This window comes from Vulpes lagopus, chromosome 6 (assembly GCF_018345385.1).
Source record: "Vulpes lagopus strain Blue_001 chromosome 6, ASM1834538v1, whole genome shotgun sequence".
Lineage (NCBI taxonomy): Eukaryota > Metazoa > Chordata > Mammalia > Carnivora > Canidae > Vulpes > Vulpes lagopus.
Window position 1 is genome coordinate 82,865,583 of NC_054829.1, and position 26,267 is coordinate 82,891,849.

Genomic DNA, 26,267 nt, shown 5'->3' on the forward strand with positions numbered 1-26,267 from the left:
CACAACAACTTCTTTGGAATATTTGGGTGATTTGAAAAGTGGATCATTGCAAGCTTCCTAAACAGTGAGTCTTCGTGACATCCTGAGAAGTGGGTCGATGCAGTCCACATACAAGTTACTAATATGGAAACTGAGAAAGCATAAATGAGGAAGTGAAGAAAAGCAACTTGCACATGTGATGATCTGTGGTTGAGAGCAGTTGAGTTGCTGGCTTCTGGGTCTAAGTTGGTTTGATCCATTATGCCAGAGAAGAGGACAATATGGACACCAAGGAGGGAGGGATATGCAGTGATATTAATAGAAATTATCCTTTCAGAGACACTTTGTAATTAGACACCTTATATTTTTTTATAGCAAGTTCCAGCTTATGTACATCCTAGCTAGAGCCCTTTTACATGCATCCTAGTCCCATATCTCGAAAGGTTGTGGAAACTTGGCCACTTTTTCCACCTCCCAGAGCCCCCACTTCCTGTCTGTAAAGTGAGAATAATAATGCATATTTCATAATGCTTTTATTGAGAATTTACTTAATATATGTAACACATCTCCATATGCAATATGAAGTAGATGTTCAACAGATATGTTTTTATTAGTAGTGGTACTTCATTTAATCTTCACAATAATCTTATAAAATATATGTCACACAGATTTGGTAACTCACAAATTATGTGACGAAAATGAATTAGAAATAAACATCTTCAGGGGGGCTTGGGTGGCTCAGTCGGTCAAATGTCAGACTTGATTTTGGCTCAGGTCATGTTCTCAGGGTGGTGGATCAAGCCCTGTATCAGGCTCCACACTGGGCATGAAGTCTGCTTAAGATTCTCTCAGGGAGCACCTGGGAGGCACAGTCAGTTAAGTATCTGACTCTTGGTTTTTGGCTCAGTTCATGATTTCACAATCATGAGATCAAGTCCATGTCGGGCTCCACACTCAGCACAGAGTCTTCTTGAGATTCTCTCTCTCTCTCTCTCTCTCTCTTGCTTTACCCCTCCAGCTTGTGCTCTTCCTCTCTGTCTCTCTCTCTCTAACATAAATACAAATGTAGTGATCTGAAGGGGCACCTGCCCCCCAATGTTTATTGCAGTAATGTCCACAATAGCCAAACTATGGAAAGAGCCCAGATGTTCATTGATAAATGAATGGATAAAGATGCGGTATGTACATGCATATATACAACGGAATACTACTCAGCCATCAAAAAATGAAATCATGCCATTTGCAATGATGTGGATGGAACTAGAAGATATTATGCTAAGAGAAATAAGTCAAACAGAGAAAGAATTATATGATTTCACTCATATGTGGAATTTAAGAAACAAAACAGGATTATAGGGAAAGAGAGGAAAAATGAAACAAGATGAAATCAGAGGAGGCAAACCATGAGACTCTTAATCATAGAAAACAAATTGAGGGCTGCTGAAGGGAGGAGAGTGAGGGGACAGGGTAACTGGCCTGTAATGATGGACATTAAGGAGGGCATGTGATGTAATGAGCACTGGGCGTTACATGAGACTGATGAATCACTGAAGTCTACTTCCGAAACCAATAATACATTATATATTAACGAATTGAATAAATAAATTTTTAAAAAATGATTCTCTCCTGCCCCTCCCCCATCAAATAAATAAAATCTTTTTAAAAAAGAAATAAAAATCTTAGAATGAACTAGGACAGTTCATATGGATCCTTTAATAATTATGAAGTGGTTTCTTTCTTTCTCTTTCTTTTTTCTTTCTTTCTTTCTCTTTCTTCCTTCCTTCCTCTTTCTTTCTTTCTTTCTTTCTTTCTTTTTCTTTCTTTCTTTCTTTCTTTCTTTCTTTCTTTCTTTCTTTCTTTCTTTCTTTCTTTCTTTCTTTCTTTCTTTTCTTTTCTTTTCTTTTCTTTTCTTTCTTTCTAGGAGACCACTTTTATTGCCCGCCCTGGACTGGAGCCCAGTGTGGGTGGGACAGGAGGGGTTGGGACCTGCTGTGGACAATAAAGGTGCCCTCAGCGGATGTGGGCCATGTCGCCAAGGAAGGGCGTGTTCATGCAGCCCGCGCAGAGCTGGTCCATCCGGAGCGGCGCCTCACGCTGCAGGGCCGGGCGGCGTGGGACAGGTAAAGGTGAAGCGTACCGCGTAGTTGAGCGGACGGCGCAGGGAGGCCGTGTGGAGGTCAGAGAAGCGCACAGGGCGCCGGGAGAAGTCAGCGGGGTGTGGAAGGTGCGGGAGATGCCCCCAAACGGAGCGTTGCACAGGCGCTGGGATGGCCTCGGCTCCTGCCGCTCCTTCACCCAGGCGCCGGCGCCTGCCCGACTCGGCCTCCCGGCAGGTCTGCGAGCGCTCCCGCAGCCCGGGGAGCGCACGCACCGCCGTGTTGGTGATGCGGCCCTCGCGCTGCAGCTGGGGGGGGGGGGGGGCACCCGGTGGCCAGTGGCCAGCCGTGCCGCAGCAGGAGTCCGCCAGGTCCCTGTACAGGGGGTCTCGGGGGCAGGGCACGCGGGGTCCCCGCCGTCGCGTCAGGCGCAGGCGGTGCTGCAGGCTTCCCTGCCCGCAGGTTTTCCCTTCTCGGGCGGGGGCTGCGGCCCCAGTGCAGGGAGCTTTCGGAAAGGCTTGCGCCGGTGGGTGAGGGAGCTGGGTGTGCCAGCCTGGACGGTGCCCGCGTCGAGGAGCTGACGCCAGTCGGGACCCGCCATGTGCCTCGGCCCCTGGTCCCCGACGCTGGAAGGGCGTTTCCCGCGTGCCACCAGGCGGCTCAGGCCAGCGAAGGTCTCGCCCCTCCGTATCCCGTCCAGCCCACTGGTACTCGAGGCCCCTCACGTGCCCGTCTCGAACGGCATCCGGCTGGTCCCTGTAGGGATGCGCTTGGTCGAACTGCAGGCCGTGCCCCCGAAAGCGCCTACCACGCAGGACAGCAGCGCCATCCCCGCAGCCGCAGCGAGGTGTCCACGAACTGCCTGATGGAGGGACCCTTGCCGTAGAAGCCGCTCACTGGTACCGAGGGGTGTGCCGGGTGCCCCCTATAAACCGCCCACCTCCTCATCGGGCGCAGGCTGGAGGCCCCTGGAGGCGTCCCCAGCTGCACGCAGGGGAAGGCATGAGTCTTCAGCAGGAGGCTCTTGTGAATGTGGTAGTGGAGGCCTCGGCAGAGCTGGGGTCGTAGTCATCCTTGCGGACCCCCTCTGGGTACTGGCAGTGCGCCCGCAGCGGGCACGGGCAGCCCTGAGGATCTGGGGCGCAGCGCGTCTGCGTGCTGGGCCCGCGTCTAGTCCTAGTCGAAGCCGTAGACTTGCACGTCCCGCAGGCTTACCTGGTTGTTGGCGTAGGTGGCTGCTGGGTTCAGGAGGCTGCAGACCTCGGGGGCGGGGGGGGAGGCAGGAGGTCGTGCGCCAGCCTCCCCATGTCCCGGGGAGTGGGCGCCGGGACCCGCGGGGCCGCAGCCAGGGCAGGAGGGCGAGGACGGGGCGGCTCGGGCCGCGGTGGCCCCTGCACCGCAGCCAGCGGCCCGCCGGCCAGTCCGCCGCCCTCCGACTATATAACGTGGTTTCTATACGGCCTCTGGACTGATTTTCTCCAATGGCATTGGGTTTTTAGGGACTTACACAAGGTTTACCCGGTGAGCTACTAGAAACACCTGTAAGACAACAGGCTGATTTCATTGCATCTTCAGAAATAATAATCTTCATAGGGGAAGGGAGGGAAAACTGAATGGGAAGAAATCAGAGAGGGAGACAAACCACGAGAGACTCTTGCTAGAGGGGAGGTGGGTGGAAGGTTGGGGTAACTGAGTGACGGGTATTAAGGAGGGTATGTGATGTGATGAGCACTGGTGGTACATGCAACTGATAAATTATTGAACTCTACACCTGAAACTAATGATGTACTACTATATGTTGGCTAATTGAATTTAAATTAAAAAAAGAAAAGAATAATCTTTATACTCAACTGTATAGAAAATAAAGATTTTCTTGATGTAGAACTCCCTTGGGGGTGGTAATTTCTTAAGCATTTTTTGTTCCTTCTAGGCTGTGTAAATAGTTCACATAAACTATATTGTTTAAAGATATTGGGTTAGACTTACTAAATTTAAATTTTAGTTTATATTTTTTGGTTCTCAAGCTATACTCTAAAACAAGGAGAAACTAAAAGCAAATATGTGCTAGAATTTGGAAATAGGGATGTTAACATGTATTGAGTGCATGCTGTTCTTCAAGGTGCTCTCACATATTTGTTCGTCTACTCATTTAAATATTTATTGGATGCTTACCATGTACCAAGCATTCAGCTAAGCAGCAATAAACCTACATTCTCTGCTATTAAGTTTATGTCTAGGGACACCTGGGTGGCTCAGTCAGTTAAAGCCACTGACTCTTGATTTTGGCTCAGGTTATGATCTCAGGGTGGAGGCATTGAGCCCCACTTTGGAGTCCAGGCTCAGTGTGGGGTCTGCTTTTCTCCCTCTCCCTCTGCCCCTCCACCCACTCACATTCTCTCTCTCTCTCTCTCTCAAATCAATAAATCTTAAGAAAAAAAAATTTATGGGGTGCCTGCCTGGCTCAGTCGGTTAAGCAGTGATCTAAAGAAGCAGGCCCCGAGTCAGTCTCCCCGCTCATCGGGGAGTCTGCTTCTCCTTCTCCCTCTGTCCCTGCTCCCTGGTCCTGCTCTCTCTTTCTCTCTCAGATAAATAAACAAAATATTTTTTAAAAGTTGATTTTTAAGGGCAGCCCCGGTGGCGCACCAGTTTAGCGCTGTCTTCCGCCCAGGGCCTGATCCTGGAGACCCAGGATTGAGTCCCACGTCGGGCTCCCTGCATGGGGCCTGCTTCTCCCTCTGCCTGTGTCTCTGCCTCTCTCTCTGTGTGTCTCTCATGAATAAATAAATAAAATCTTTTTTTTTAAAAAGTTGATTTTTATATATGCCCTGTAAATACGTATTTCTCTGTGTCTGTAGGAAAGTGGCTACTTGGAGCCAGTAAGTAAGCCAGAGGATATCAGAGAAAGCAGGAAATGTCCCTAGAATGACTCAAAAGTTCCAGTGGTCACACACACATACAATAACCAGGTGGGTTATTATGGTGTAGCCGGAAGGATTATCCAAAGTCCCCAGAGGAGAACTGACTGCCTAATTTTTGGTCACCTTCTCTGGGATGATGAAAGCCTTGGAGACCCTAATAATTATACTTATGACATAAAGGCATAATAAGGTGAATTAAGTGAGATATTATTTATGGTTACCCTCAGGCTCCAATAATATAAACATAGAGAAAGAGTTCCAGGAAATGCACTGGAAATAAGGAAGTGGTTGTGGTGAGGAGAATAGGGAGGAGGAGTCCTATCTTAATATTATGTGTTACATATACACATTATGTATTACATTATTACACATATTATAAAATATATATGTAGGCAAGACTCTACTCTGTTCTTGACTTTTGACCAGGAATCAGGTAGTTTTGGGCTCTCTTAAGAAATAAGTGCTATGTACTGGGTATTTACCTAAAGAATACAAAAACATTAATTCAGAAGGATGCGTGCACTCCTATATTTACTGCTGCATTATTTCAAATAACCAAATAATGGAAGCAGCCTAAGTGTTCTTTGACAGACAAATGGATAAAGAAGATGTGTTATATATATATGTGTGTGTATATATATATATATATATGTATATATATATATATATATATATAAATAACATGAGAATAAACACATGGGACCAAAGGGGAGGTGGTAGGGGGATGGGTGAAATAGATATGGGGATTAAGAATACATGAATCTTGATGAGCACTGAGTAATGTGTAGGATTGTTGAATCACTATATCGTACACCTGAAACTAATATAATACTGTATGTTAGCTGTATTGGGATTAAAATTAAAACTTAAAAAAAAAGAAAGAAGAGCTATGAAGTGGGATGAAAGTACTTCCTGCTTTGTTGGCTCTAGATAAGGAGTTAATATGGAAGGTGGGGTATGTAGGAAGTAGTCCTTGCAGTGGAAGAGATTTAGTGGGAGTGATTGAGGCCTTATAATGGCTACTCTTAGCACCCAGACTGCAGCCGAAGTGCATGTTGAGTGGTCAATGAGTTAAGGTAGGCAATTGCTTCTATAACTTTTATTGAATAGTTGGTTCAGGCATGATTGTGCGATTATTTAAATATTGCATTAGCCTTTATCATTAGTTCATAAGATGAATATAAAATGGAAAATACTGTGGGTGAGAAACGTGGTTCTCATTAAGTCCCTTCATTTGTGAGCAGGTAGGGAAATGATTAGGTGTGCTGATAGAGACAAATCTTTTTTGTTTTTTTTTTATGATAGTCACACACACACACAGAGAGAGGCAGAGACACAGGCAGAGGGAGAAGCAGGCTCCATGCACCGGGAGCCCAACGTGGGATTTGATCCCGGGTCTCCAGGATCGCGCCCTGGGCCAAAGGCAGGTGCTAAACTGCTGCGCCACCCAGGGATCCCTAGAGACAAATCTTTATCCTTGATCTGATATTCTTCAGATGTAAGCAGCCCAAATATGCATTTACTTCTGAAGGAAAAACTCATATTAAAGAGCCTATTCAAAAATGCTAGAAATAATCTTATTATAATTCCAACTTGGACAAATAAACTTTATTTTAAAAATTATGAAGAAATTGGGGAAACATGGACTAGATAGTAAATGGTATCAAACCAGTTATTGTTAATTTTCTTAAGGTGGGATTGTGGCTATTTTTCAAGATTCCTTATCTTTTAGTGCTACAGACTGAAGTGTTTGTGAACTCACTGATACAGTTTTTGGGATTTGCTTCAAAATAAACTCAGCAAGAGGAGGAAGGTGGGTATGGGTAGGGGCGAAGTAAGATCGCCCGTGAGTAAACAATTATTGCAGCAGGGCAATAGGTCTGGAATGCTTGTGGCATCTCTGTTACCTGTGTGTCATGAGGAAGCATGTGTTGTCTTTTCCCAAAATGGAAATGGCTTTGTCTTATTTCTGTTTATAAACTGAATCTGTGTTCTTTGTTCAAAAGTAGTATATCTAGAAGCAAATCAAATTTACATTGGATGGATGAATATAACATGAGCAAGGAAGTATGTCCTAGCAATGGAATATTACTGAGTCTTAAAAAGGAAGGAAATCCTGTCACATGCTACAGTATAGAGGAACCTTGCAAGAAAAGTGAACCCCCCACTTATATGAGGTTCCTACATTAGTCAGATTTATAGAGACGAGAAGTAGAATGGCAGTTGTCAGGGGCTGGAAGAAGTGGAGAATGGGAGTAGTTTAATGGGTGAGGTTCAGACCTACAAGATGAAAAAGTTCTGGAGATCTGGTTAGCATAATGTGAATATACTTAGCACTACTGGACTGTACACTTAAAGACAGTTGAAATGGTGAATTTTATGTGTTTTTTTAATACAATAAAAATTTTTCTAGCTAGTACATATAAAAAAGGAACACAGAAGAAAATAAATATCTCCATAATCTTACAACCTAGAAATAATTAGCATTAATTGGTATGTATCTTTCCATACATTTTTCCTATGGATACACACACCCTCCCATACACACACAATTTTAATTAAATAGGGGATCATACTCACTTAATAATAAAGAGGATATCTTTTCATTTAGTAAATATGTTTTCATGTACCATATCAATGGCTGCAGAGTTATCCACCATTTAGACATATGGCACAATAAAAGTTTGGCAGTCTCTCTTAAAGTTTTTGGTCTCAGGACACCTTAATGAAGTTAAAAATTACTGAGACTCCCAAAGAATTTTTTGTGCATTATATCTGTGATATTTAGTGTACTAAATTAAAACTGATAAATTAGGGCACCTGGGTGGCTCAGTTAAGTGTCTGCCTTCAGCTCAGGTTATGATCTCAGGGTCCTGGGATCAAATTCTGCTGTGGGCTCTGTGCTCAATAAAGAGTCTGCTTGTCCCTCTGCCCCTCCCCCTGCTCCTGCACACTCTCTCTCAAATAAATAAAATCTTTTAAAAACCTGATAAATTAAAAAATTTATTAATTCATTTAAAAATAACTATAATGCACTCATTTCATATTAATATAAAATACCATTTTAATGAGAAATAGCTATATTTTCCTCTCTTTTTTTTTTATTTTTAGAGAAAAGAGAGTAAGCAGGTAGGGGAGAAGGAGGTAGGATACTGAGCAGGCTCCACATCCAGGGTAGAGCCTGACGTGGGGCTTGATCTCACGACCCTGAGATCATGACCCAAACCAAAATCAAGATTGGGAAGCCCAACTTACTGAGCCACTCAGGCACCTTAGCTATATTTTCTAAAAGAAGAAAATTAGTGTGAAAGGTGGCATAGTTTTACATTTCTGTAAATCTCTTTCATATCTAACTTAATAGAAAAAAGCTGGATTCTTATACCAACTTCTGTAATCAGTCCATTATGACATTATGTAAGTAGCTTCTAGAAAACTACCGTATACTCTTACGCGAGAATGAAAATGGAAATTATTATGTATTATTATGGAAAGAGTTTTGACCTTACAAAGGTGCCTGGGCTTTTCATGGATTATGGACCACATTTTAAGAAACATTGTTTCATAGATATTGCTCTGTGTCCTTGAATTTTTTTTTAAATTTCAGTATGATTGAAGTATAGTGATAAATAAAATTGTAAGATATTTAAAGTGTACAATGTGACAAAACTCCCCCATCTAGTTAACTAACACATCCATTACCTCACATATTTATCTTTGTGTGTGTGAACATTTAAAGACTAATCTCTATGCAAATTTCAATTATACAATACAGCATTATTGACTATAGTCACCATGTTTCACATAAGATCCTCAGACTGTATTCATCTTATAGTTGAAAAGTTGCATCCTTTTACCAACCTCTCATTGTTCTTTTCTTCTTTCTAGTCTTGTCTTTTGAACAAGTAGCCAGCTAGGCTCATTAAGGAGCTTGGGGAGTGGGGTTGAAAAGCAAGGAAAGAAAAAAAAAGCTTTCCAAAAGCTGAAAACCAAATCCATAAAGGAGATTGTATGAGGTGCCTGAGAGGTAACATTTCATCATAGTGCAGTTTCCCAACCTTGTACTCATCTTTATTTTTTTTAAAGATTTTATTTATTAATTTATTTGAGAGAGAGCAAGGAGAGAGCACCAGCAGAGAGGGAGCTGCAGAGGGAGAGGGAGAAGCAGGCTTGTCACTGAGCAGGAAGCCTGACACAGGGCTGGATCCCAGAACCCTGAATCATGACCTGAGCCAAAGGCAGATGTTTAGCCAACTGAGTCACCCAGGTGCCCCTGCTTTTTATTTTTCTAAAAAAGGTCTTTATTACATGTTGATAGAATAATCTTAAAAGTTGTTAACTACTCATGATTTTTCCATCATTGTATTATAACATTTGCAGACACAAAAAAGTTGGAAGAATTATACAGTGAACACCCATATAACCACCATCTAAATGCTGCAATTAACATTTTGCTATGTTATGTCCATCCAACCATCCCTCTATCAATCCATCTTATTTTTTATTGAGGTATAATTCTCATATTATAAACTCCCCCATTTATTTATTTATTTATTTATTTATTTATTTATTTATTTATTTTGACCTGGGAGCACGTTTATTGGCCCTGCTGAGGCCAAAACCACCTGGTGCGCTGGCAAAACAGGTCAGGGGACGGAAGCAGCGCCCCCAGAGGTTGGGCCATCCTGGGTCCTGGGAGCCTGGACCTGGGACACCCAGCAGGGCCACTGGGGGCCGGGCAGGGCAGCAGGTGTGCTGTGGTCCTGCCCAAAACTCCCCTTTTTAAAGTGCATGATTTAATAGTTTTTGGTATCTTCACAAGATTGTGCAACCATCAACATTAGTTCCAGAACATTTTCATTACCCCAGTCAGCAGTCAACTCTAAATTGCCATCTACTTTCTGTCTCCATGGATTTGACCATTTTAGACATTTCATACACTGGAATCATACAATATCACCTTTTGTGTCTGGCTTCTTTTACTTAACACAGTGTCTTCAAGGTTCTTCCATGTTGTAGAATGAGTCAGTACTTTACTCCTTTTCATGGCCGAATAATATTCTACTGTATGGACATATCGCATGTATTTGTCTCTTTAACAGTTGACAGACATTTGTGTTGTTCCATTTTTTAGTTATTATATATAATGTTTTTGTGAACACATATGCAAATTTTTGTGGGGATATATGTTTTCAATTCTTGGGAGTGGAGTAAAATTGATGAATCATATGATAACTCCAATGTTGAATATTACATTCCCACCAGATTCCACATCTTTTGGACACTTGTTGAATATAGTCTTGTAGGTGTGGAGTGATATTTTCCTGTGGTTCTGATTTGCATTTCCCTAATGACAAATGATGCTGAGCATCTCTTCATGTTCTTTTTTTTTTTTTCTTCATGTTCTTATTGGCCATTTTATATTTTCTCTGGAGAAATGTCTGTTTAAATTCTTTGCCCATGATCTTTTTTAAAAAAGATTTACTTATTTATTTATGAGAGAGAAAGAGAGAGAGGCAGAGAGAAACAGAATACGGGGGAGGAGGCAGAGGGAGAGGAAGAGAGAAACTTGGAAATTAGTGAGGCTGTCGCACATATCAAAGTTCATTTTTTCTTTTTTCCCCCTAAGCAGTTTCTATTGTATGATTATATCATTTTCCTATGGATGGGCATTTGGGCTTGTTGCCAGTTTCGGGTTAATATGAATAAAGCAGCTAGGACAGCCTGGGTGGCTCAGTGGTTCAGCGCCGCCTTCAGCCCAGGGGGGTGATCCTGGAGCCCTGGAATCGAGTCCCGCGTCCGGCTCCTTGCATGGAGCCTGCTTCTCCCTCTGCCTGTGTCTCTGCCTCTGTGTGTGTGTGTGTGTGTGTGTGCCATTAATAAATAAATAAATAAAATCTTTAAAATAATGAATAAAGCTGCTAAGAATACCCTCACCTCTGTCTTTTTGTGGACATGTATTTTAATTTCTCTAGGGTGAATAGCTAGGAGTGAAATTATTGGGTCATAGGGTCGTTATGAAATCACCAAAAGTTATTCCCGAGTGATTGTACCATTTCACATTCCCATGGACAATGTATGAGAGTTCTAGTAATTCTACATCCCCACCAACATTAAGTAAGCATTGTCAGTTTTAAAAATGGTAGCTGTATGTACCCGGACAGGACAGGGCATATAATCCTGTCTCATTGTGGTTTTAATGTTCATTTCTCTGATGACTAATGGTGTTTTTTATATGCTTATTTGCCATTTGAATAGCTTCCTTTATGAAATGACTGTCCAAAATTTAGTTAATTGTATAGCATTTTACCATATGTAAGGGTTGTATGCCAGATAGTAAAAATAGAAAAAGAATACATAGTGCTGTGGATTCAGATATTTAGATATCTGAAGAGCCAAAGAAATGCCAAATGTATTTGCATGATGGCCCTGTCTAGGTGGGGTGTCAGAGTTCTGTAAATTAAGAATCAGGACCTTGGGACGCCTGGGTGGCTCAGCAGTTGAACATCTGCCTTTGGCTCAGGGCGTGATCCTAGGTCCCAGGACCCAGTCCCACATCAGGCTCCCTGCCCGGAGCCTATTTCTCTCTCTTTTTATCTTTCTGCCTCTCATTCTCTGTGTCTCTCATGAATAATGATAACGATCTTTAAAAAAAAGTGCTTAAGAATCTGATAAAACTCACATCCACAGATGTGGACCATGGTCAGGGTTACATTATGACTTTCAGAGGCTCTGGGGCACTTTTGCCTAGAAAAAATATTAGAAATTGTATTCTACTGCTGCATTGGTGTAAAGATGAATATAATCCAAGCTTGGTTTGGAATTATATATTCACTATTATTACATTAATATTTTTCTTCTGATTTTAAAAGAAATTCAGAGGTGCCTGGCTGGCTCAGTCAGTAGAGCATGCAGCTCTTGATGTCGGGATTGTGAGTTCAAGCCCCACATTGTACGTGGAGCCTACTAGAAATTTTTTAAATGTTAATGAATAAATAAATAAATTAAATTAAAATGGAAGTATATTTGTAGGCACCTAAAAGTATCGTAGGTCCTAGACACTGTGCCAGTCTCAAAACTGAAGGTCATTCCTGTTATTGACCACCTCCTCCTTAAGTTGTAGTGTAGAAAATTATAGTAATTATAAAAGGGAACTCCCCCTAGGTCTGGGTTGTGAGAAAAGGAGACCCTTAGGTCTGTAATCCAGGCTCATTGTCCAGGCTGAATCTTCTGGTTGTTCTGTAACATTTCAAGGATGTGAGAAGGTAATTACCCAAAGTGTGGGACAATGTAACCTTTTCCTTGGCGAGTAAGCATCTTCCAACATCAGAAAGCGTTAAGTATAGGAATGTTTAGGAAAATCACACCTATTCATGAATATTTGAAGGTGAAAGAAACTGTACCTATTTGGTATTTAAGGGTTTAAGAGATTTGGGTCTGTTAGATTAATATTTCAGCTTTGTGATTCCCAACTAAATGTATAATTGAGCAACTGATTCAGCCCATGATTTTAAGTTCAAGTGTTATAAGTTTAATCTTTTAGATTTTAACTTACCTAAGAGCATAGAAAGGTTTGTTTGTCTAAGCAGTACTTGAAAGAAAAATCAAATACGTTCAATGTATAAATATAGCTGTAAATACTTGAGGGAATCTACTCACTTTAATAATCCCTCTTTAAGGTGAGTGCTTAAATTGTCTGGATTTATCAAGAGAGTTAAACATTTTTTTAAAACTGTGGTTTTGGGATCCCTGGGTGGCTCAGTGGTTTAGTGCCTGCCTTTAGCCCAGGGTGTGATCCTGGAGTCCCAGGATCGAGTCCCACATCAGGCTCCCTGCATGGTTCCATGGAACCTGCTTCTGCCACTGCCTGTATCTCTGCCTCTTTCTCTCTCTCTCTCTGTGTCTCACGAATAAATAAATAAAATCTTTAAAAAAAAAAACTGTGGAAGCTTAAGCTTAAGAAATAGATTTTGAATAATTTGAATACTAATTTTTAAAATGAAAATAACTCTGTGTGTGTGTGTGTGTGTGTGTGCCAAAACGCCATCCATAAGGACATTAAAATCATGGTATTGATGATGTATATTGTGACAATGAAAGAAATGAAGTGATGAGGACAGGCTGTGTAAAGCAGGGATCCCAGGAGCCAAGTGCCAAGGGGAGCCTGCTCCTTACCCGAGCCTCATATTTGCCCTGTTTGGACCTTGGTCCCATGCTCAAACATGTGTCTCTGAAGTCATATGCCATATGTCCTAGATACTGACACCCCAATGTCAAAGCCCTGTGTCATTTGCTATGGTCACCTTCCTACAAAATACACTTTAAATCTTTTCATCAGTATTTGGTCTCTCAAATATGGCTTCCTCCTTGCTTTTGCATTATTTATCTGCCTATTTATTCCACCCAGATTCTTCTTTTTACCCCCATGGTGCAAATTAAAGCTTTTGAAAGCAGCCTCAAATTTTTCAGTCACTAGGGTCCTATACCTTCATTTAACAGAATAATAATTCCTTAAATGCTGCCCTGGTGGCCTGAAAAAAAAACATGCCCCCTTTCAAATTGCCTAATTCACATCCTGAGCATGATTTAGCCACCCAGCAACATCTAGAATTCTATTTTTATTTATCTCATTAACTAACTTTCTAGTTACTTTGAGAATTATTCTTAGAGTAGCCATAGTATATCGCTTGGTTAAGGGGTATATTAAAGACATTGAACTAATGTGGGTTATTTTAAGTTGCTATATGAGGTATAATACAGATGTATAATACACATATTCATATGCAAAAGGTATTTATTTAAAGATTTTATTTATTTATTTATTTGACAGAGAGGGAGAGCACAGGCAGGGGGAACAGCAGGCAGAGGGAGAAGCAGGCTTCCTACAATGCAGGGAGCCCTATGTGGGGGCGCTTGACCCCAGGACCCTACGATCATGACCTGAGCCAAAGGCAGATGCCTCACCAACTGTGCCACCTAGATGCCCCCCAAAAAGTATTTTTTAAATGTGAAGGTCATGATATTCTGATATACAGGAGGTTAAAATTACGTTAATTTCACATTAAAATTACCAAGTTTTTGTTCCCTGGGATATTGTCATGCACACACTACTCTTCACACCTCTGAGACCTGCTCCTCCCACCTGTCCACAGAGTTGATTCTGCGCAGAAAATTTGTGCTACGTTATGGCCACTGTTTCCTGCCATAGTTGACTGACCAAGGACAGAAACGCAATCTCAACTTGGTCATCCCTTTTGGAAAATTGAGAGATCCGGAAGACTGCCCACTGGCATGCAAGTGGGAGGCTCCGGGAACAGGGTTCAGAAACTATTGATGTGGGGCAGCCAGACTTCACCCCACCTGTAGAGCCAAAGAGCCCATCTACAGAGAGAGAGAGAACCAGATGTGCAGAATAAAGTAAAGCTAGATAAGGTCAAGGCAGCCATGGAGAGAGATGGGGCAGCTCATTTTTCATGGCTTTGTGGTTCCTGGTTCCAATCCCTTGTGAGCCAAGGACAGGACAGCACATCCTGTCCTTGGAATCTGTGAAGTGACCGTGCATTTAATAATAAACCCTCCCGTTCGTCCTAGGTTACTTTGCAAGGGTTTTTCTTACATGTAACCCAAAGAACTTTGATTATGAAATAAAGGCCACTTACTAAATAGTAGGTACAGAATCTGAATCTTTTTTTTAAAAAATTAACTTACTCAGGAGAAGAATAATACAATCTTTTTCTGTTTTGTTTTGTTTTTATTTTAATTCCACTATAGTTAACAGAGTTAGTGTCAGGTGTACAATGTAGTGATTCAACAATTCTATACATAGTCAGTGCTCATCATGACAAGCGCACTCCTTAATCCCCGGGACCTATTTCACCCATCCCTCCATCCACCTCCTCTCTGATAACCATCATTTGTTCTCTATAGTTAAGAGCCTGTTTAAGGGTAAGGAAATCTTGGGCGCCTGGGTGGCCCAGTCTGCCTTCTGCTCAGGTCATGATCTCAGGGTCCTAGAATCAAACATCAGCTCCCTGCTCAGCGGGGAGCCTATCTCTCCACTTCCCTCTGCCCTTCCCCCCAGCTCGTGCCCTCTCCCACTTGTTGGGTCACAAAGAAATAAAATCTTAAAAAAAAAAAAAAAGAGTAATACAATCTTAATGAAAGAAAGATCACAGTCCAGAGAGTTCTTATTAGGTTCTACCGTTGTTAGGATTTCCCTTCCTGTCTGAAAATTTAAAAACTGTACAGTAAGTTCACTTTAAAATACCAGAGTGAGGGATCCCTGGGTGGCGCAGCAGTTTAGCTCCTGCCTTTAGCCCAGGGCGCGATCCTGGAGACCCGGGATCGAGTCCCACATCGGGCTCCCGGTGTGTGGAGCCTGCTTCTCCCTCTGCCTGTGTCTCTGCCTCTCTCTCTCTCTCTGTGACTATCATAAATAATAATAAAATAAAATAAAATAAAATAAAATAAAATAAAATAAAATAAAATACCAGAGTGAAAATTGCATAAAAATAAGCACATCATCATTTCCCCTTGATTTCCTCAGAAACTTTTCCTTTCCAGTGGAGATTTGTGAATTCTGTAATATACTCTATTCCACAGCTCAGTTCAGATCTTTTAGCAGACATTTAATAAGCGTATAATAGATTATACCAATATTGGCAATACAGGATGAATGAGATTGGTTCTTGCCTCTAGAGGAGTGCCAAACACATGAAGAGGGATTGCCAATACATGTAAATTCCCTTCCTCTCCTTTCTCTGCTGTTGGGGCTCTATGGGAAGATGGAGTGTGGTCACCCCATCTTTGTTTAGCTGGTTTAAACAAGCCATCTTCCTTGGAATCTGATCTAGCAGAAAAGCACTGAATTAAAAACTTGCTTTAAAAGCTGGACTTTGCCAGTACTAACACAGATCCGTGAAGACTTTTCCTAAGCCAGTTTCCTTGTTTATTTTCACAACTGTAACTGGGGCAAAGGCAAACTGAGAAGGGCTCACGTGGTAGATCGCGCATGATTCAGTTGTCAGAAACGGATGCCATTCCATGTATATTTTGCAGAAAGGGATTTTCAAAAAGGTAAGTAAGCACCTACAGAATTGTTGGGGCTACAAAGAAGGGCCCTAGACTGGACCTCTGGGATGAAGCTCAAGAACATATTGTAGAATTGGCTCAGCAGGGAATCAGAGGCTGAAGTGGGACTCATAGTTTTCAAAGACCATAGCCTTGGGTCAGCTGGGTGCCTCAGCAGTTGGGCATCTGCCTTCGGCTCAGGGTGTGATCCCGCAGTCCCGGGATCGATTCCCACATCGGGCTCCCTGCATGGAGCCTGCTTCTCCCTCTGCCTGTGTCTCTGCCTCTCTCTGTGTCTTTCATGAATAAATAAATAAAGTCTTTAAAAAACAAACAAACAAAGACTCTAGCCTTGGTCCAGGACCAGCTGTCTCTGGACATCCATGAAGCTACTGAGGGACATCAGAACTCCAGGACAGTACCTGCCAGAGGAAGACAGCCGCGCAGTAGGACGATGGCCTCTACCTGGCTTCCACCTTCAAAATAGCAACAATGATTATTAAATGTGAGTAAAGCTAACACTTCCCAGTACTATGTACCAGTCCAAGCAATTTATGTGACTTAATTCACTTAGTCCTCACAACAATCCTACGAGGTAAATGCTGTTACTACTGCCCCCATTATGCAGACAAGGACCCTGAGTTAGAGAGGAGACCTACTCAGGTCACACCAGGAGCAAGAAGCGGTAGGGCTGCGCATGCATCCTATTGGTGGACTTGATTTCGTACTTAGACCCCAGCTGCAAGGAACGCTGGGAAGCAAAGCGACACTTCTGTTTTTTTCCCACCCCTGCAGCCTTCGAGGCAATGCGGAAGGCAGCAAAAGGGCTGTCACCACGTCCATCCCCACCAGCCGGCTTGAGACCCAGGGCTCCCCCGACAAAGATGCCACAGCAACAGTGATTCAGCACAAATAGGTTCAATGCACTGAATCTGTCGTCCGCTACCCAAAGATTAGCTCACTACAAAACCCTATCAAAGTGATAGGGACAGATTCCGGATTGTATCCGACGCACCTCTTGTTTGAACAAGGCTTCATTTAGTTTCTTGCCTGTGTTTATTTCATCCATGCAAAATTACTAAAATTTAGTGATTCAAATTTATTCATTTTTGGCAAAATACAAAGTGTTTCTCTTTAAAAACAAAGCAAACTAACTTTGAAAAATGATCACAAGCCCATTGGCTGTCAACAATTCCCCTTCATTTCTTAGAACCAAACTCAAAAGGCATCTCTTTCGTGAGGATTTCCCTCTGACATTGAGTACTTTTGTGTATTCATTTTTTAAAGACTTTATTTATTTACTCATGAGAGACACAGAGAAAGAGGTAAAGAAATAGAGAAGCAGGCTCCTCACGGGGAGCGCAATGCAGGCCTTGATCCCTGGACGGGCATCACCCCCTGAGCCGAAAGTAGACTAGGTCAACCGCTAAGCCACCCAGGTGTCTCTTTTGTGTATTAACTCTATTCTCTTCTATGAAAGATCTCTACATGTCTGCATGAGTTTGCTAGGGAAGACGTAAAAATTACCACAGATTGGGGGGGGCTTAAAAACGGATACCTGTTTTCTGACTATTCTGGAGGCTGGAAGTCTGAAATCAGGGTGTTGACACTGTTGGTTTCTATTGAGGCCTCTCTTTGTGGCTTGTAGACGGTTGTGTCTTCAGGTGGCCTTCCCACTGTGTTTCTCAGTTCTAATCTCCTCTTCTAGAACTGGATTAGGGCCAGCCCGAATGACCCCATTTTAACTCAATAACCTCTTGAAATTCCCTATCTCCTAATATAGTCATATTCTGAGGTCCTGGGGATTAGGGCTTCAACATATGAATTTAGGAGGATACAATTCAGCACATAACAGCATCCTTTGCCAATAAAGCTATTGTCTTGGCATTTTTCATACCAAATAAATTTTTTCCAAATCTAACTTTAGTTTTAGATACAGGAGTTAAAACATTTTATGTAGTCAAACAATGCTCATCTTTTGGTTCAATTCTTCAATTGTAGTCTTTAAATTTTTTCTTCTTTTTTTTTAAAAAGATTTTATTTATTTATTTATTTATTTATTTATTTGAGAGAGAGCATGAGTGGGGTGAGGAGCAAAGGTAGAGGGACAGACAGACAGACCCCTTGCTGATCTTGGAGCTGATGCAGGGAGTTAGATCCCATGAGGAGTTGGATCCCATGATCCTGAGATCACAAACTGAACTGGGGTCAAGAGTTGGATGCTGTAACCAACTGACCCATCCAGGTACCCCTTAATTTTTTGTTCTATTTATTTATATAATTAAAGTCTCGCAAGCAGGACACTTGGGTGACTCAGTTGGTTGAGCATCTGGCTTCAGCTCAGATCATGATCCCAGGATCCTGAGATCAGGCCCTGTGTCAGGCTCCCTGCTCTTTGGGGAGTCTGCTTTTCCCTCTCCCTGCCGCCTGTTCGTGCTCTCTCACTCTCTCTCTCTCAAATAAATAAAATCTTAAAAAAAACAACAACTCTCTTAAACTTATTTTGGTATTATTCAAGCAAAAACCTAAGTAGTTTTTATTTCTCTAAATTTTTAATTATTTATTCCTACATCACCTTTTTTAAAAAGTTACTTATTTATTTGAGGGATAATTAGAGAGAAAGGGAGAGTGAAAGCATGAGCAGAGGGAGGAGCAGAGGGAGAGGAAGAAGTAGCCTCTGCTGAGCTCAGGCGGAGTTCAGTGGAGGGCTTGATCCCAGGTTCCTGAGATCATGACCTGAGTCATGCACTTAACCAACTGAGCCACCTAGGTTGCTTTCTGACATCGGCTTTTGAATATGCCTTCCTTTTTCCATTTGATATGTGATGGTGTCTTTTTTATAATATTGTAAATATTTGTATATAATTCTGTTGCTTTACACCCAAGACATATATATAGATTCAGACCAGTACCAGAAAGAGTGGGAAAGCGCATGTTTTCAGCTGGGTCATCCTTAAGCCTATGAGGAAACAGCTTAGGATGGTCACTTGCAAATCTAGCTCCCTCCTTGCCCTGGTCTCCTCTGCTGTTCCCTGGGCTCCAGACTCCATTTTGTTCCACTTAGTAGTTGAAGCCTGTGAAATTTTTTGCCCTTTGCATCAGAGACAGATAAAATAGATTTTTCTCTCCATCCTAGAGGGCAGTGTATCCTTACATCGTTCAGAGATCTGATGGGTGTGGAGGTTTGAAATAGCCATTCTGGTAAATGAAAGAAGGGATTATTTGGTCAGAGAATGTAGTGTGATTCACAGGCAGGGCTGAGCCCCATTTAAAGTTGGTGACCATCAATCTCTGGTGGAAGCCACCTGCTCCATTACGTGCATGTGACTCTTGAGGATGGTCGGGGAATGTGAATTCCTCTGTATAGGGATTGGAAACAAGAGGAGGTGGAGAGGCTGAATTCAGAGAGCTGGAGAGAATGGGACATTATCTGGCTCAGAAATGATTAGCCTTGGACCAGAGAGAAAATGCTTCATCCTCTGAGGAGGAAGGAATGGAAAGGGATTGTGTGTGTATGTGTGTGTGCACACATCTGTAGAGGTGTGTGCAGAAATGGAAGAGTCCCTGCCTCTGACGTGTCACAGCATCTTCCTTCTTCTTGGGGTGGGTGGTATGTGCCAGGCTCCCTCCATCTAATGCTCACCTGGGACTCTGAATCTGGAACAAATAGCTATTTTTGGCAACTGCTATGGAGATGGCAGCAGTGTCTGGTGTCACTGTGCCCCTTCCACCTGTCATGGCTAAAAGATGACTTTGTGTCCTTCCTTTTTTATTCCCTGGAGCTTCTTTCATTCTGGCTAGTTTTCCTGTTGTGGCCCTCAGGCCCCAGGCCAATATTATAAACCTGCACTATCCTTCTATTAAAATTGTCAGTACCAGTCTCTGTCACTGTTACTTGGGGGTGGGCTTTGGAGCCAAGCACAGGTTTTAGTCTTGTCCTTGGGACCAACTTTGTGGCCTTGGACAATATACTTAAGCATTCTAAGCCCCAATTTTTCTCATTTTGTGAAATAAGAATATATCTTTAAAGAGTTCTTGTTAGAATCAAATAAAATAGTAAGTGTAAATATCCTCAATAATATCAGCATTTTTGTAAGATGTTGATAAAGAAGAGTTATTCTTTTACACAGTGTTTTCTCATGTATGATCTTACAAGGCAGGACAGAGGTCCCCATTTTCAGGACGCCTGGGTGGCTCAGCAGTTTAGCGCTGCCTTCAGCCCAGGGTGTGATCCTGGAGACCCAGGATCGAGTCCCACATCGGGCTCCCTGCAAGAAGCCTGCTTCTCCCTGCTGGTATGTCTGCCTCTCTGTGTGTGTCTCTCATGAATGAATGAATGAATGAATCTTTTTTAAAATCCCCATTTTACAGATTTGGAAACTGAGGTTCAGAGAGGCAAGGTGATACACTCAAGCTCACACAGGGAGTAAATCTGGGGTTTGGGTTTTCTGATTTGTGGTCCAGCTTTTCTAGAGGCCTGGCTGTGAACCTGTAGATGGGTATGAGAGTTTCATGCAAACCTCTGGAGAAAGGTAATTTAGGGGTGGGCATTTGGAACGGAGACCAGCAGCATGCATTTTACTCCTGTGATTACAGTGAAGAGGAGAGGGAGCGCAGTCTTGTGTACGCCAGCGCCGAGGAGAAGCAGGCTCAAACAGAGAATATGGCTTATTGCACAGAGAAGAGAATCAGCGTTTTAACAGCACTTGAGAATAATGAGAGCAGGGGAAGGAGTGCAGAATTAGGCATTTCAAAGAGATCAAACAAAATGAAGCCTGAGAGCAGGCCATTGGATGGGGCTACCGAGAAATCACTAGTACTCAGCTCCACCGTGTTCTGCTCCAATCTGCTCACCAGACTTACCTGTGTCATCAAGTTGACAAATATTTTAAAGCATTTGTTTCATTCACAAAAATAGATATAACTAAATAGAACATTAGTGACAGTTTCATTAAGTATACCATATTATGGTTTTCACTAATTGCCACTAATCCTCTAAATGGCAATGTTCCCTGAAAAGTTTAGAACATAATAATTTCTAAAATCGTCCCATAAGGATGATGATATTTTCTTATTTTTAGTACTTTTTTATTGATCACTAGGAAAAAAATGAATAGCTTTTCTAAAACATGTAAGTGCACAATTAAAAGCTAAAAAAAAAAAAAAATCCAGCAACACAAGTAATGTAAAGCTATTTCCTAATGTACAGAAATAGAAAGTATGTGGGTTGCCTGGCTGGCTCAGTTGGTAGAGCATGTGACCTTAACCTTCAGGTTGTGGGTTTGAGCCCCATACTGGGCGTAGAGTTTACTTAAAAATAATATCTTTAGGGATGCCTGGGTGGCTCAGTCAGTTGGGTATCTGCCTTCCATTCAAGTTGAAATCCCTGGATCCTGGGATCAAGCCCCACATCAGGCTGGGAGCAGGGTGTTCATCAGCAAGTCTGCTTCCCCCTCTGCCCTCCCCCTACCTGTGCTCTCATACATTCTCTCTTGAATAAATAAATAAATAAATAAATAAATAAATAAATAAATAAATAAAAAGTAACAGTATCTTTTTAGAAAAAGGACGAAAAAAAAAAGAAAAAGGACGAAAGGAAGTGCATAATATCAGTGAGCAGTTTGATTTTTGTTTTTTGCAAGGTTGAGTATAAATGAGTTCAGTGCCTGACAGGTTCACTCAGCTCTAACATCCTAAATTAAGGCTGAGCATATGATTTGAAATTGACTTTGGAAATCAATCACAATGGGGAATAGAATGGGAAAAGACCTTACATGGTGCTTTGCACACTGTCCTCTCTATCTTATGACAAAGTGTTCACTTTAGAACAGTGAAAAAGATATTATTTGGAAAATATTATTCTAGAAAATAGTTTATTTTCTAGAATAGACTTTACATAAAATAACATCTAGAATAGATGTTATTCTATTTTTTTGTTAATTTCTTGGAAATTTATTTTCAAATATATTTTATATTTTATTTTTTAAAGATATTTATTTATTTATTTATTCATTCATTCATTCATTCATTCATTCATTATTCATTCATGAGAGACACACAGAGAAAGAGGCAGAGGGAGAAGCAGGCTCCATGCAGGGAGTCCAACGTGGGACTCCATTCGGGGACTCCAGGATCACACCCCCGGCCAAAGGCCGGCGCTAAACCGCTGAGCCACCGCGGCTGCCCTCAAATATATCTTAATAGAAAATATCAATGTAACTTTTTTATTTTTTAATTTTTATTTTTTCAAAGACTTACTCATTTATTCATGAGAGACACAGAGAGAGACACAGAGAGACACAGGGGAGAAGCAGGCTCCATGCCAGGAGCCAGATGCGGGACTCGATCCCCAGACTCCAGGATTACGACCTGAACCGAAGGCAGGAACTCAACCCCTGGGCCACCCAGAGGCCCTTATAAATATAATTTTTAAATGTTTTTACGAAAATGTATTACTACTTAGTTTGCATTATGAAAAGTCATGAGGACAAAAGAGAAGCTCTGGCTACGTTGATAACCTTTGAGACCGGATCCGACAACCAGAACTTCATCATTTTCTCACTGAAGTGCTCAGGTAGAAGAGCACTGCGCCGTAGCAGGCTCCCTGCGGTAGAGGTGGTTGGTGTGAGGGGCCCAGATCCCTTTTGCCAGCAGGTGGACACACTCTCCTACTGTTACTGTGAGGCAGGGTGGAGTGGGGGGCCTCATAACACCCACTGTTGCTGCCCTAGCTAGAGAATTGCCCTCAGCCAGTAGGTGCAGACTGGGCCTGCCCCGGAAGCTCTGCTACCCTCTTGCCCATCCCTGAGTTGTCCGATGACTGACTGATGAGGAAGAGTCCAAGCAGCCTCAAAGGAGACCGACTCCGTATCATAGTATGTGCTCCAGGGCATCTCCGGGTTATTAGACTGAGCTAGGCTTCCATGGAGACCACATGCTTGCTTCACTTTATTCCCCTATTCTGTCCTGCTTCCCCCTTCCGCTGCTCCTGAGGCATTTGCCCCATAAAGCACTTGAACGTGAATTCACATCTTAGGCTCTGCTTCTGGGGAACGTAACCAAAGACCCAACCCCAAAGGGAAGCCTGCCCCGTAACACTCATAACATGGAAGAGCTGGACAGAATAGAGGCTCTCTTAGGGCAGGATCATTCCTAAGACGAAATTGAGAGAAGGCTTGTAGACACATTGCTCCAATCTCTGCCTCCATCCTGGCATTCTTTCCTGTGTCTTCACGTCATCTTCTCAGAAGGATATTAACCATATGGGACATAGGGCCCACCCCATTCCATGAAGACCTTGTCTTACTATTTCTATGATGACCTATTTCCAAATAAGATTACCTTCTGATGTCTTGGAGTTAGGATTTCAACAAATCTTTTTGGAGGGCACAAGTCCAACCATAACGGTTATATAGGTCAAATAAGAGACCTGTGAAGGCCAGATTCAGCCGGAGGGGTGTCAGCTGGCTGATAGTGGTGTTTCTCCGCTGTGTTTCTATAGCACCTGTTTCTACCTGTGTGCAGAGGACCCGTCTCTATCACAACACTTGTTACATTTTACACAATAACCACCACTTTGCTTTGCTTTCCTTAACCTGCAATGCCCTGAGGGCAGGAGCAATTAGTTATTTGGCATCCTCAGTGCCTGGTATCAAACTTGCCACATAGGACTCACTTGCCAAAAACTTGTTGAACAAAAGTAGGATGGTTCTAGACTCTCAAATACAATTTGGCTCAGATTTTTGGGCCCACTACTTAGCTCCTCCGAGCCTCTAGTTTGCTATTCGTAAAATAGAATTAATTGAAACTAACCTGTGGAATTGTGGGAATAAAAGACCCAGACCAGTGCCACGGTTTAGGAAGTGTTTGCTTCTAACCCTTTCATTGCTTTTCTGTCTTTGAAGGTTTGGGGACTCACTTGGAACCCCCAGAGTTGGTATGAAGATTATTTTAAGGTGAAGATGGTTGAGATTCAACAGATGTAGAGAAAAGCCTTCTCAGAGCTTCCCTGATCTGGCTAACTCCTAAGAAATGAGGCTGCCATAAATTCTCCTAGGCGTGGTTTCTACTCCCAGGAGCGGGACCAGGAATAAGTCTTCTATATATCCACTCTCCAGGGGTGTTCCAAGGCCATGAAGAAGACAGAAAGGCCACCTGCACGTGTATAAACAAACATTCTCACAATTTTTTTTTTTTTTTATGATAGTCACAGAGAGAGAGAGAGAGAGAGAGAGAGAGGCAGAGACACAGGCGGAGGAAGAAGCAGGCTCCATGCACCGGGAGCCTGATGTGGGATTCGATCCGGGGTCTCCAGGATCGCGCCCTGGGCCAAAGGCAGGCGCCAAACCGCTGCGCCACCCAGGGATCCCTCTCACAATTTTTTTGATCTCCCATTTGTTCTCCTAAAAATCCATTTGTTTTTAAGGAGCCTATTTCTTCTTCCCATAGAAGCTGTTAGACATACAAGTCTTTAACCATTTAACTAGCCAGCTACTTCTTTTACTGGCTCTTGTGTGCATACTGATAAACCGTTCTCTTCTGTTAATCTGTCCTTTGTCAGTTTAATTCACAGGCCCTGGGCACTAAACCTAAGCGAGTAGAGGAAAAAATCTTTCCTTTGCTACGAAGGGTTTGGAAAAGAATTCTTTTTTTTTTTTTTTTTTTTTCATTTTTGGCTGTGTGGCTCCACTATGTACAAATACAAACATCCTGGAACATTATCTTAATAAGGATAGATGATTCTGCCATAAAACAGTTTGATCATTATTGCTCTCAACAGCTTCTAGCAACTGCTGAACCACGTCTGAACCATAGATGTCCACAGTGACCCTTTTCTCCCTTACACAGAACGAACAGGGAGCACGTGTAATTTACATCATTAAAATGTGTAAGCTCCCAAGGCAAGAAGGAAAGAATATATACCAAAGTGTCAGCATGAATTATTTCTGGATGAAGACATTTTAAAATGTCTTTTTTTTTGGGGGGGGGGGGATCCTTATTTTGTAAATTTTCAGCAGCGAATATTATGGGTTTTTTTGAATATTAGTTTTATAATAAAAAGGCTCTTTCTCAATAAATATTTTAAAAACAAAAGTAAGCAATTAGAAATACAAGGTAGGCAATTTCTCCTAGACCACTCTCGTTTGCTGGTGGTTTTTTTTTTTTTTTATTGTTGTTGTTTTGTTTCTTTTTTTACCTTCAATTCAGATTTGACATGGCCTTTTAAACATTAACTGCATATTCAACATTCCTTGCTCGCTGGTCACCTAGAAGATAGAGTCTTTTCTTCTCCGATTTTGTAGTCGAGGTAAGTGTTGAAAAAAAAGAGAGAGAAAGAGAGAGAGAAAGAGACAACAGGCCCCAAATGGAGTCACTTGTGCAAACCCACATCGCTAAACCAAGACTTAATACCTAACTAAATGTAACCACAATTGTAACTGAACTCACGTGAGTTTGCTCCTTGGTGAGTTACAGGCGGAGACTATACCGAATGAAGTTGTCACACAAAGGGAATTTTATTTGCAGCATGTAAGAAGATCACAAGGAGTAACTTCCAAAGCCATAACTCCTGGAGCAGGCGTGAGTGGGTTTTTTTTATTTGGAGTTAAGCTAAATCTTCAGAAAAGGGAGTTTTGTCATCTTATGTTGAGGTAGGCATGAAGTTGTGCGTGCATTTTACGGAAACATGACTATGCGTGCATTGTATGTTATGTCAGGGAGGTTTGCGCTCCTCCTTGGGTGGAGATTTTAACATAACAGGCAGAAGAAAGTGGGACAATGGGAAGGGGCTGGGCCCTGCTTACTCTTGAAACAGCGCTGACTTATTGTCTCTGATCTGATATGACTATTTCCAGGCCTGGTAGAGACTGTGAGTTTTTGCATTCGTTTTGTTCCCTGGACATCCTTAACCACTGAGATTTTTGCATTTCTTTGTAATTCAGCACTTCCCGGGGAATTCCACCAGCACGTGCTTGGGCCAGGGAGGCACAGACCTGGGCAAGTAGCTGGGCGCCTAAAATGACTTCTCTGGTTTCACAAAAGCACTGTCTCATCTTTCTCATCCTGGCTCACCACCCTCTGGGGAGCTTTCCCAGTGTAATCTGAAACCTGCCCCAGTACTCACAGGGCAGGGAGAGACCAAAGGAAGAGGCAGGCCACTCCAGGTTGGCAGGTGGCAATTTTAAGAATAGCAAAGGGAACTTAGATG

The 26,267-nt window shown here is 42.3% G+C and overlaps 1 pseudogene; it reads right to left on the bottom strand.

Moving 5' to 3' along the window:
- Window positions 1–1,989: 1,989 nt before the first annotated feature.
- LOC121492666 lies at window positions 1,990–19,798 on the bottom strand (annotated as a pseudogene).
- Window positions 19,799–26,267: the final 6,469 nt, after the last annotated feature.